Source organism: Mesocricetus auratus, unplaced genomic scaffold, assembly GCF_017639785.1.
Source record: "Mesocricetus auratus isolate SY011 unplaced genomic scaffold, BCM_Maur_2.0 Super-Scaffold_100020, whole genome shotgun sequence".
NCBI lineage: Eukaryota > Metazoa > Chordata > Mammalia > Rodentia > Cricetidae > Mesocricetus > Mesocricetus auratus.
Window position 1 is genome coordinate 9603090 of NW_024429201.1, and position 12581 is coordinate 9615670.

Here is a 12581-nt window from a genome sequence, read left to right on the forward strand (position 1 = left end):
TATTATCTCAATGATTTTTCACACTATTATTGGACATATTTCATTGTCTCTGGATATTGAGGCATAGAAAACCTTTAATTCAGCTTGTTAGCACAAAGTCTGGATTCAAACAGCTAGTTCGAACTAACTACTTACAGTCTTACAATGCTACCTTTAAAAGGAACACTGAAGTAAAGGTTACAAAACAAAGCTCTTGGTTGTAAATTCAATATGTGAGAGTAGAGTGAATTTTCAAGTATCATACTTATTTATGAACTTCATGTGAGGAGGAACCATCAGTTCAAGAATTTAAAAAATATGTTAAAATTATGAAGGTTGTTAAAATTTCTTTTAAGTGTCTGAGGCAAGAGTTCCAGGTGAGATGAGGCACTGGCACAGAATGTTCAGACACCGACTAACCAAGTTAAACTTCACGTCTTATTACTGAACCTGAGGGAGGATTAGGAAGCACAGTGGGAAGGAAGAAGGTATAGGACCTAGGCATTGAAGCACTAATGTAAATCATTGTCTTGATCAGTTTAAGAACACTAACAATCGCTTAGCAGGGTTAAAGAGGTTTGCAAAAAGAATATTTTTCATTTTTAATAAAACTCATTAGAACTGTGTGCAAAGGCACATGTAATTTTGTTGTGTATCTTTTTCTTCAAAAAGAAAAACTAAATGTTCTAGCCAGTTGTTATTAGCTATCGTGTGGAGAACAGTGTTCATGTTTCACGCATATAAAAGTTAACACCCTGCCTAGGGCATTTGATATTAACATAGGTGCTAGTACAGAACCTATGTTCTGTTCCAAGTTTTGTCCCTTGTCTGTACAGAAGTGGTCATGTCCCCAGAGGGAGATTTGTCTCCTCCTGTGATAAGAACACCCGCGTACTTGCCTCGATCTCACAGGAATGTCCTGAAGATTAGTAATGCAAAATCTGCAATGTTCTTCAGACTCTTTAAAGACAAAGAAACACACAGGTGGATGACACAAAAGTACTATCATCTTCCTTCTGATGCACAGGAGCAGTTGAAAAGAAACAAACTCTTGAGGGCAGCGTCCTAGCACAAAAACATTAGCTAGGGATGCCAAACAAAACCAACACTAGTAATTCCAAATCCAAACTAAGGTTTGTATTCTATACAGTTTCTTGGAAGTCTTGAAAGTTGCATGGTATTACAAACGCTGACTTTTGATAAGCTATGAAATGCCATCCAACATATTCCATTTATAAGCATATGGTCTGTAATTAATGGGTAAAATTGTTGTTTCATTGCTATGGTGTGGCAAGTGCTCTGATGTACGTGACCTTTGGTTTCCTAAAGAGTGAGGTAAATGTCATTTAGAAGTACTTTTTAAGAAGAAGTAAGACAGGGAAATTTTGCATGTCTAATATATAAAGTATATATCTGAATATATATGAATTAATATGTTCTTAACTTTTCAGTGATAGGAAATGCAGTGATAGCATTAATGAGCGCCAAATTTGAAACAAATGGATGGGGAAGGACCAGAATGCCAAGGATTTTGATCCAGAGCAACAAGAATTCTCTCACACTTCTCAGACATTTGGTTAGCCTTCTCTTATCTAGTGAAATTAGAGATATGCATAACTCCAGCTACCATTCCTTTATCCCCCAGAGAAACCATGCTTTTATGCTTCAAGATATGCATACACGCATGTTAACAATACCCCCATTCATAATGTCATCAAATTGAAGCATCTTGACTGCTTAAGAAGAAAAGATTGGACAAAGAAATTGTCCCTTTATATTAGAGATCATGATCTAGTTGCACACACAACAATTAGGGTGTACAATCTTCAGGTGCACATGACAAATCTTACATAAATAGTTGTGTTTAGAAGAAGCCAAACGTAAGAGAATCTGTAAGATGAGCCCATCATCAGAAAGGGGACAAAAAGAGTAAACGTGGAGTGGGGAGAATACAATGTCAAACAGCAGGACACGAATGAGCAAGGGAAAGTACTGGAGTGTTCTTTCCCATAAAACACCAAGCAAGACTAATTGAGTTGAAGTTGGTGGCAAAGCTAACACAGTGCCCACAATTGAAATTTAATCCTCATGATCTCCAAGCCATGTTTGAAACTTAAACAGGCATGTGAGGGTTCTTCACGACACTGGGAGTGAGTTTCTTTTCACAGTTCAAAAGTATGCTTTGCTTACAAACCTCCTTTTAACCTGTTGGATGTCATATAGCTGCTTGTACAATAGAGGCATGGAAATTATAGGGGTAACCAACTGTTTCATGGTTAGATTTTTAAGCCCACTCTACAGGAAAAACTCATATCAGATACTGTAAACCTAGCTCTAGAGTGAACCTATTACTGCTGTTTGGCTAAACAGAGATGGTATCAGACTATGCTCTAAATATTTCTGTGTATACCCATAGATTAGTGCTGTGCTCAGAGAAGCTCCTGTTCACAGTGGATGATGCTTATTGCAGAGACTCCTAATTGGTGAGAGAGTAAGTCACTGTGCAGTGCTCAGCCCTCGAGGGGACATCTATATTATCTACTCTATGGCTTAGGGGATGCTGTAGAAGAGAGGGAGGAAAGAATGTAAGAGCTGGAGGATGGGAAGGAGTACTGTGAGATGGTTCTGGACAGTTGCACCCGTAAACTCCCCTCAGAATTGGTGAGCTGCACAACACTAATTCCATCAACATTATATCATGCCTCCCAGGGTCTTTTGAAGAAACTTCCCAGAATAAATTAGAGAGGCTAGCATGAGTAGCAATTTCAGCCAAACAACAAAATCAACAGGAAACAGAGAGACAGAGGAAAACCTCAAAGGAACATTATTTGTGCCCTTGGCAGATAAAAGTATTCCTTTTATAAAAGTAAATGCTACTAAAAAAGGATAAACAAGAAAATGCTTAATTTTAAAAAATTATGAACTAAACAAAAATTTTAATAGGAAGGTTGGTAGATACGTCTGAACAATTTTTCTAGTAATTAGACTTAAAAAATGAGAAAGATGAAAACTGTTAAGGAAATAAAGCATTTTGATCTGGAGAATCCAACATAAAGTAGCCAGCCTCCTAAGAGATGAGAATCAAGAAAATACATAAAAATAATCAGAGAAAAGGCATATAGCTGAAACATTTCTGAAGAGGAAATCTTAAAAGCTAGACTTTATCTCCAATCCTGATCCTAAGTAGAGAGACACAAGCCAGAATCAGGGTTATCCTAAGCATGACCCTGAACCTTTGTGACTGTTGAGACCCTAATGTTAGTGTTCAATTTTGTTGACATCACTGAGTCCAGGAGCCAAGAATGATCAAATGAAGACTGTCAGGCTTTCCGTTTCTCAAGGGGGAAGTAAAAATGTGTACTTAGCTTAAATATGGATCTCAAGCAACACATCACTTTCTTTAGCAATTCTCACTTTATTTGGTTGCCACTGAATTTTACAGGTCATAAAAAATAACTAAGCATGACCAACCTTCTATTGTTAACTCATGGCCTTGGTCTGATATAACAAAGTAAGAGAAAAAGAATTATTTTTATGCTTACTGACTTATGATTGCAAGCATTCAGTCACAATTCCATAATGAGGTATCCTGAGATGTTATTTTTTACTTAAAATGAATGAAATAAAAAAAGTAGTCAGTAGTCATTTTTAAAGTATTTTATGGTATTCTAGTTGCTGTTGTTTTTTCAGGAATGATACCCCATTACAGCAATTGATTCTCTTTCACACTGGTAACATGACACTATCAAATTGGCTAAAGGACGAACTTAGGCAACGGTGAGCTATGGTTATTTCAGAAAAAAGAGAAACAGCTGTGAGTGCCAAGAAAACTTAAGTTCGACATTTTCTTTGACCCTCTCATTATTTATCGCTACCTGATTGGCAGTGGTGGCAGCACTCTCTGCTGTAGCTTCCAGTCTGCTCTGAGTTCTCTTAGTGTCATGCTGACAACCAGGCAAAAGAAAATGAAGAAAACATTTTCCTCTCTTTAGTTATAAAGTATGTTTGAATGATTGGTAACATCAGGCTTCTTTTTTTTTCTTTTCTTTCCAGTTCATGGCACTAAAGCTAAGACTGATACTAATAAATTAGTATGAAATAACTATAATAAACTCAAAATAAGGACTTTGCAGAAGCAGAGACTAAAGCAAATTCAGAGTGAAATGCTGAATAGACTGTTTCAGGTTTGCTAACTCTTCCTAGAGAGGGTAGCTGGCCTTTCCTGTAAGTGTTCAGTATTAATTTCTCAAGTATTCTTAATTGTTGACCCTCCCTTTCCAAAGCACGGAGCTGGCTACCCTGGAAGGAATTGAGGGTTTGAGAATAAGTAGCATTTCCATTCTAGAGAGATGGAGGAATCTGAATATTTGTAATACTGGTACCAACACAGGAAGTGCTAAACAATATGATTCTGGGGAAAACTAAGGGTTAGGAATGAAGTTGTAAATGAAGGGGGCATTGTCGTGGTTTAGTTGGTAACAAGTAAAATGGGTTGTGTCTTTCTTCAGCCCTGCTCACCTTTCTCTGGCAGCCACCTTGACCTACAAACTTCTGCCACTGGTAAAGTTCAAGTGGGCCAGAAAACTGCTGAAGCTATGAGCTAATTATGGTCAGTTTGTCGTGGAGCAGCACATACAAAGTTGCTGACTTACTAAGAAACACCACTGTAGTTTTAGTTCTGTGGCAATAGACTCTAATGACTGCCAGGCATTTATTTTTCCGTCCATTTGAGAACAATAGTCTGATTTGCTTCTTTTTTTTTTTTTCTCCCTTCAAACTGTTACAGACCCAGAAACTCACAAACATTGTGTGTATTCACACATTATATATAAAAAATCCAACCAAACATGAAAACAGACATGTGAGAAAAGAGGGCAGTTCTTCTGATGGCCAAAGAGCACAGCTGTACAAAGTCACTTGGGTAATGTGCTTTGACTGGTAATACGTCACATTAGTGCTTTTGTTAAAACCACAGGAACGTCTGTCTTCCTGAAAACAGCCACTGCACTCTAGAAAGGAACCATGAGAAATTTCAGGCCAGTGCTGGCCAGAATCACACCTGCAGAACTTGAGGGCACTTTCTATGTCCCTGCTCACCAGATCTCACAAACAGGCCATCCCTCTTCCTCTTACCACTCCCATCCTGGATACACACAGTCACAACAGAGCACAATCTTTGGTGAACACCATAACATCTCACAAGGAGGCTCGATGAAAAGTGTAGAATTATATTAGGGTAGAATTTATTTCTTAAATCTTTTTGTTTCTTCTCATGGAGCATATACACACAGATTTATGAGTATAGCTGGTTTGGTTTTAGTCTGAGCTTATTCGTTTCAAAGGCAAGTACAAGGGAATCTGAGAAACCAAAAACATTGATAAAGGTTTGCTGATAAAAATCTTCCAGATGGGACTACTTTCACTAAAGGGTCAATTACCAGCCGGTGTCTCTCCTTTTAATGATTTCTTTTAATGACTCCCCTTCCTCTATCAGAAAATTAAGTCATGAAAGCAACTCAGGCTGAGAATGACCCAGTAATCCTCATAATTGTGTTGCAATGACAGACAAGAAGATCAAAGGCCGGGTGCACCGGTAAATTGGGGTGTCCATCTAATTTTAAAATGTGAACTTGCTACTGCATATTAATGTGGTTTTAGCCTCTATATTTCCAAAGTCAATATTTAAAAAAATATTGTGGTTGCCCTGATTAGCAAGCTTTCCAGTTTTCTCTCTTCCAATTTCTACTAACCATTAGCAGTTCTTCATATTTTGTGATTGTGTTTCCATATATTCATTAGCTAATTTTTTGTTACATTTTGGTGGAACTCTAACAGCATTAGAAAGTCCTCAGGATAGATCTTAGGCTATTGTCTCCTATAATGCAGTGAGAAAGAAATCTAGTGATGAAAAATACATAAAAATAATCTGTTCTCAATAAAATAGAGAGTTAATGAAGAAACAAGTAGAGGCCTCAGTATGAGGGATGTTTACTTTTGGTTCATGATGATAATAAAATACAGAAATAGATTACGGTTGGAATGATGGCATCATGTTTACTAGAGTCCTAGGCTTTGATTATTGCTTTGCTTCATCATTTTAATGGATATGTTCTATCTCAAGTTCATTGTTATTAGAAGATGAATATTGATGTTCCAGACATCATCTGAATGCTTCCAAGTCAATATTACAAGGAACAAAGCTAAAAATTCCCTCAGGAAAGAACCCCCTCTGCTTCAATTTTATGGTTCAAACTCTCCTTTTAAAGTAGTCTTGGAGAAAGCAATCTTTTGATTGAGTAGATGCTACTTAAATAATTAAGATGTACTTGGTGCATCTTAACTCTCTTGGTTGTTAAGTGAATGAATCTGTTAAGGAAACTCAATAGCACCAACAGTGTAACCTCTCAAAATTATATGGGATTTGATCTGCTCATATAGAGGGGAAGAAGGAGAGCAGAAATATTAAGATGTCTCCCAAAAACTAAAAATCAAAGATGTTATTCAAAGATGTAGGAGCACATATTAGACCCTTGATCTCTCAAGAAGAACCTAGTAGTGACAAAGCAAACTTGAGTGAGATCAGCCCAGGAAATTTAGCTAACCAAAATGAATAATAACACATCTTTACCTGGGTTGTGCCTTGTGACTCACACTTCAAGTTTTACAGTCATAACTTGCTCACAAGCTGTGACATCCACCTTCTTGGGCTATAAAGTGAGAATCAAAGTATTTGCCATAAGTCATGTTTATATGACCACTGAATTATCAACAAAATGAGAGGTAAATGAGAGCTGTACTGGGTACTACAGCAATACGAGTTACTGTTTGCAGAAGAACAGTGTGTTCCATGCTCATGGCAAAAGTTGGCACTTGAACTACATGAGTGACTCTAAATCTTTTATGATGTTGTCCTTTTAAAAACAAACATGTTATTATGGTGTGTACTGAATCTGACATTCTCAAAATGTCCTTACACAAAGAAGTTTGGATGTTTTGGACATTTACCTCATCTCATTTTTTCTATGACTATGGTCAATTCTTGCTGAAACTCTCCTACCAGGAATCTTCTAAGTCAACTATAGTCCCCAATCTTAATTCTCATTCTATGTGTAGTTCATCATGGGAACTACAATACTGGGCTCTATTTTCCATGTTACTTCGATTCTTTTTGAAGCTTCTTTAAGGCAAGGCCAACAATGTATTTATTTTCCATGACATTCAATGTATTGATTTGTCTAGGTTCTTTCACAGTGTCAAGCTTACAGTATCCAAATTCTCTTTACTTGTTCTTAGTGGTTCCCCTCTACTCATAGCTGAGATAAATTAAGTGATTTCTCAGAAACACACACCACAGCAAACCATTTTTATACCCTTTTGATAATGCCCTGATATGTATAAAAACTTGGAAGTGCCTTGATCTGTGTTCACACGTAATTTTTTCCTGTTCATCTCCCCAGTTGTACCTTATAGATTACACAATATTCAGAAGTACATAAATATTTACATCTCTTTCCATATGTCTGTGACTTTGTATATGGAGAGGATTCTTGTGAGAAATGAGTTCTTCTTTAATTTTTTTTAAATCAAAGGACTCATATTTCCTGAGGCTTTCTTCTCCCCTTTGCACCCATAAGCCAACTGCATCAGATCATGAAGTCAAGTTTCTACCAATGGGATGAGATGGAGTTACCACTTACATCAGGAACAAAAAAATGGGAGAGATGTTGGTCCTGTTTTGTTGCTAACTCAGTTTTGGGTTTTGGAGAATCCTTTTTGCAAAAAAATTGTGTTGATGAACTAAACTATTTTTGCTTGTGTGTGTATGACACAGACTATTCATTGTGTATTTCTAACAGCTTGTATATGCGTTTACAGGCTCTAAAGTATAAGTTAATTATTGTCTGTGAAAAACTATGCCGGGAAGTTTAAATAATAACCTTTATCTTAACTCTGCATGCTTCTATCATCACTCTTGTTCTCTTGAGTTTAGAAAATGCCATGAACTCAGAAATTGTGTTCATTTTACTTTTAATCCTAGTTTCTTATGTGATTGGGATAGGTAGTTAATGATTTGGTGGAAGAATGCATGTCAGTGTCCCTAAATACACATGAATCTTCAATTTTCTTGAATGCCTAACTGCTTGTAATAATATATTTTCATCTCATTTGGTTCTATGTTCACAGAGGATAGACATTTTTTAGATATAAATGTTATCATATTTATCTACCCCTTTCAGTTACTCTGTAAAGCCCAGGTCTACCCTTTCTGTAGGAATCCAGTCTTTCTCCTTGGAAACTTTCTCTCCAAAGTGTCCTAAAATCCTAGAGGCTTTTTAGCAGTCTAAAGTATAACCTCATTCTAAACTTCTGGTGACCAAAGAATGGCCAATTAGCATACAGGTTTCTTTGTGTTTGTCATGGGCTACCTGCACATTCCCCTGTCCTAGGCAAAGGTCTCCCAGATGTCTAGGATGACCCAACCCTGAGAGCCAATATTTCAGCTCTATCATTCTAAATCAGTTTTTCTATGCAAATCGATCTTGCTCATCAATGTCATGAGCTTTCCTGGAGCTGGGATCTCAGCTTACTCTGGCTCCTGGGGTATTACGTTCTCTAGGGGCTGTTATATCAGCATCCTCTCTAGACAATAGAGCAGATTACTCCCTGGATACATTCTAATGGTACTCCCTAACTCTAAAGCAGAGAGGATATTGAGGAAAGGTTTAATCTCTAGTCCCACAGCTCTATAAATTCTTGGGTAATTTGGTCCTCTCCTAAAATTGCACCATCAAGAGGGGCAGTTCCTTTTGCCCCGGGAAATGTATGATTATGAATACAATATTTACATAACTGTGGGAGTCAACCTAATGATCTTTCTACAAGTAATAAATGTTTAAACCTCCTGTGGGATTTTCAATAATAAAGTTCCAGGGAAATACAAATTTAGAATTTCTGCCTCTCTGGTTACTCACTTACATAGTCATAGAAATGTAAGTAAAGGTCTTTTCCCCAAATGATCTTACTTTAGGAATAATTATAAAGATAGGATGGAATTAGGACAATTGCAACTCTTGTCCTAAGTGCCCTTTCCTGACTGAGACTAAGGACACAGCCACTCTGATAATCAACTCTTAAAAAGAAAATGCTGGCCTAACCAATCTAGTAAAACAAAACGATTCATTGCAATGTAAATATTTGATATTACAAGATCACATTTGGAGAAGGAGAGGATGAATACAACAATAATGTTTTAATTAAATGACAAAGTCAGCCGTAGTGGGTTTTTTCCCACCAAGAAATGAGAAAAAGGAGGCTTATAATTCACCTCATGTTTGTATAAATATAAGACAGTGCTTAATGTTAACATGGGAGAGTTCCAGTCAATTATTTTATCTACCCAGTTGACTTTTCTATAATACAATTCAGAGTGTACCCCTGTATTGCTGATGCCTATAAAACTCAGATGTAGCTTACAATAAATAACATCTTGAATTTGACAAAAGGAACTAATTAATCAAACATCTCAGCTGAATCAAATTACTACTTTATAAAGGCAAATGAAAATAATCTTGAGATTTCCATCCACCAAGGTTGAAATCTCAGGATGAGATGTGAACTTACAACTCTATGGGCATATTAAAGCACAAACAAGAGCATCAACCCCTCCAAGGGGACAAGCTGGCAGTAGATGACAGTAGAATCTACCCATGGATCTCTCATCTGCTATGTTTAGCATCTATGGAAGAGACTGGCTAATCCTATCATTTCAGTCCAATAGCATAACAGCCATAAAAGGGGGAAGGGTCTCAAGACCTAATAGAGGGAAATATGTAGGAGCTATGAAGTGTCTGTGCTCTGACTCCATGTAGTCAAAGCAGCTCTTAACTAGGAGTCTGTTTCCACAGTGGCTGAGCTATGGGAGAAAATGAACTGAGCAGGCTAATACGGCATCCCTCGATATATTTCTCACTGCAAAGTACTTGATGATCTTGTACTTATAGTATTATGTTCATAAGTTCTGAGAGTCAGTATAGCACCTTATCTAACTGGGTTCTGAGAAACCAACTATCTAAACCTGGGAAGCAAAGTGCAATTTGTGTATATTACAAAGACTCGGCTCAAAGGGTCTATTACATGTCTAAGCCACTTAAATGGATAATTTATCAGGTCAAAAGAAGTGGAGAATTAAGAGTAATTAGGTCAAAATTGCAAACTGGCTGTCCTTAAGCCAAACCTGGCCCACAGATGTGGTGTGTTTGTCTCACACACATTGTTTAAAAATTGGGAAATCTCACTTTAAATTTCGTATTTCTTCTTTGCTTAAAAAGAACAACAACAAAAAAACATTTGACAAGAGGGACCCTACTGTGTGTCCTTTTAGTCTTACTTGTATGCAACTGGAAGCTGCCTCATTTGAACAGGCTGCACCTTCCATCTTCCCATAATCCTCAGTGCTTTTGTCTTACAGTCGACAAGCTTCTCCCTCTATATTTCTCATCTGTCTTGGCACATTTGAGCTTGAGGAGCACTGTCCTTGAATACAAATTTTCATGAAATAGATAATATATGCTCGTGAAAGCCTTTTCATGGAAATAGAAGAATGTGGTGATTTGATTCACAGGAATTACTTGAAAACTAACTCCACTTTGTATCACTAGAGCCATCACAGAGACAAGACAGTTTTCAAAACAGGCACAGGTGTAGGTAGAACAGAAAGAGGATCTGACAGGGCTTCTAATGAATATCTGGATCTGCACCAGTAAATCTCTGATTTCTATTCTGTTACAGGAGAATGGTGGTGTCCTTCATAACTACATAGGAGTTATGGTGATGGATGAACTAGATCCTGTAACTTTGAGTTCTTAACCCCATGGAACCTCACAAATGTCCACTTAATTAAGTTTTGCCAGTTTTGTTACTTGCATTTTACTTTGGAAATTATACCACATTGACTCTTCAACAATCATACATTGTGACGAGGCAATGAAATTGACATTGATTGACTGTAAACTATGATCCAGGTATGACTCTAGCTGCTGAATTTATGCTATTTCATAAAGTCTTCACAACAAGACAATCATTAGACATTACCTATGCAAACTGAAAAATCAGAGCCCAGGAAGTCCAGGTGATTTCCCCAACATCACACAGCTGTCTTGATAACCACAGTCTTATTCCACATAGAACTGTGATTAGATTAGTGTGCCCTAGTAGCCTGATTCTAGATTCATGTTAGTTTCCAGTTAAAAACACAAGCTCACCTATTCCTTCCCAAGCTTGCTCTAGCAAAACCTAAGAGGAGTAGTCTTACAGTCTGCATGTTTTTATCAGAAGTTCAAGAGAGTCTTACAGCAAGAAAACTGCTTGAGAAGGCTTCTACAGAGTAGAAGTGAAGAAAAGAAACTGCTCGCCATCATATGTAATAGAAGAGAGAAAAGAAAGGGAGAAGGAAAGGAAAGAAGGAAGGGAAGAAAGAGGGAGAGGAGGAAAGAGAGAATAAATGAAAGTCATATAAGAGGGAAGAAGCCTGGGATAAAGATCCAGGCACTAATTAATGTTTGACAGTTGCAGGAGCAAGTGAACACACTGACTATATGAATCTGTTTTTCCTGTGTGCGCCTAGCTTGTTTACTGCAAAGCTAAGGAGGCAGCCAACAGGAAACTCAGTTTGCCACTGCAGAGGAGTAAAGCACTTTGAACTACAGGCATTTTGTTCACCCAAATTACATACTGTGATACACATAGTATTTGAGCTGTTCCGAAGTACAGAAGCCAATTATTCTTGGCATGTACTTCTGTCGTACTATCCAAATCGCCATCCCTCACATGTGGAACTGTGCCACATCAAATGCACCAAGTCATAAATTCCTTAGAATCTCTGAGATGAAAGTCAAGAGCAGGAGAAAAAGATAGTTTGGAACATATGCTACATTGCAGAAAAGATCTATGGATAATATCATTTTGATGGGTCTGTTATGAATAACTGGGGCAACAAAATTCTGTTTTAGGAGATTTTTTAGGTATATGTTGAATTTTTTCCCTAAAGCAATTTTATAGCAAGCCATTAGAGCCTCAAATTTGAATAAACTGCATTATATAATTACCTTTTTATTCTTACAAATAAATGTTACTTCAAAAGAGAGAAAGAATTAAAATAATAAGTCCATAGCTTCCATTACTTACTGCTATATTTAAAACCCACAACTTCAAGTTGATTACATGTGTGTGTGTGTATGTGTGTGTGTCTGTGTCTGTGTGTTTATGGGTGCATGCACAAGGTTATGGAGTAATAGCCAAGAAGAGGATAATCAAGAAAAGGGCTAGTGCCTAATGGTGAATACCGTGAACATTTTGACATTAGCCTCTGGTTTAAAGAGGACCTAATACAGTATTTTTAAAAAATTTAGATATACAAAATATTGACAAACTCACAGTTTTCAGCCTATGTTGTTTCAGCTACCCACAATCTACTGTGACTTGATTATGACAGAGGTGAGGCATGGTGATGCAAACCTATAATTGCAGTGCATAGAAGACTGAGAAGGAGGGTTGAGAGGCTCAGTCCAACCTGTACTCAATATAAATAGCAAGACCCTCTCCCA

General features: G+C 37.2%; 1 protein-coding gene across 7 annotated transcripts in view; it reads right to left on the bottom strand.

Annotated features, from left to right (window-relative positions):
* Pde4d (phosphodiesterase 4D) overlaps positions 1–12581 on the bottom strand; it is a 1369715-nt gene that overhangs the window by 94049 nt on the left and 1263085 nt on the right. The gene's annotated exons all lie outside the window — the stretch shown is intronic.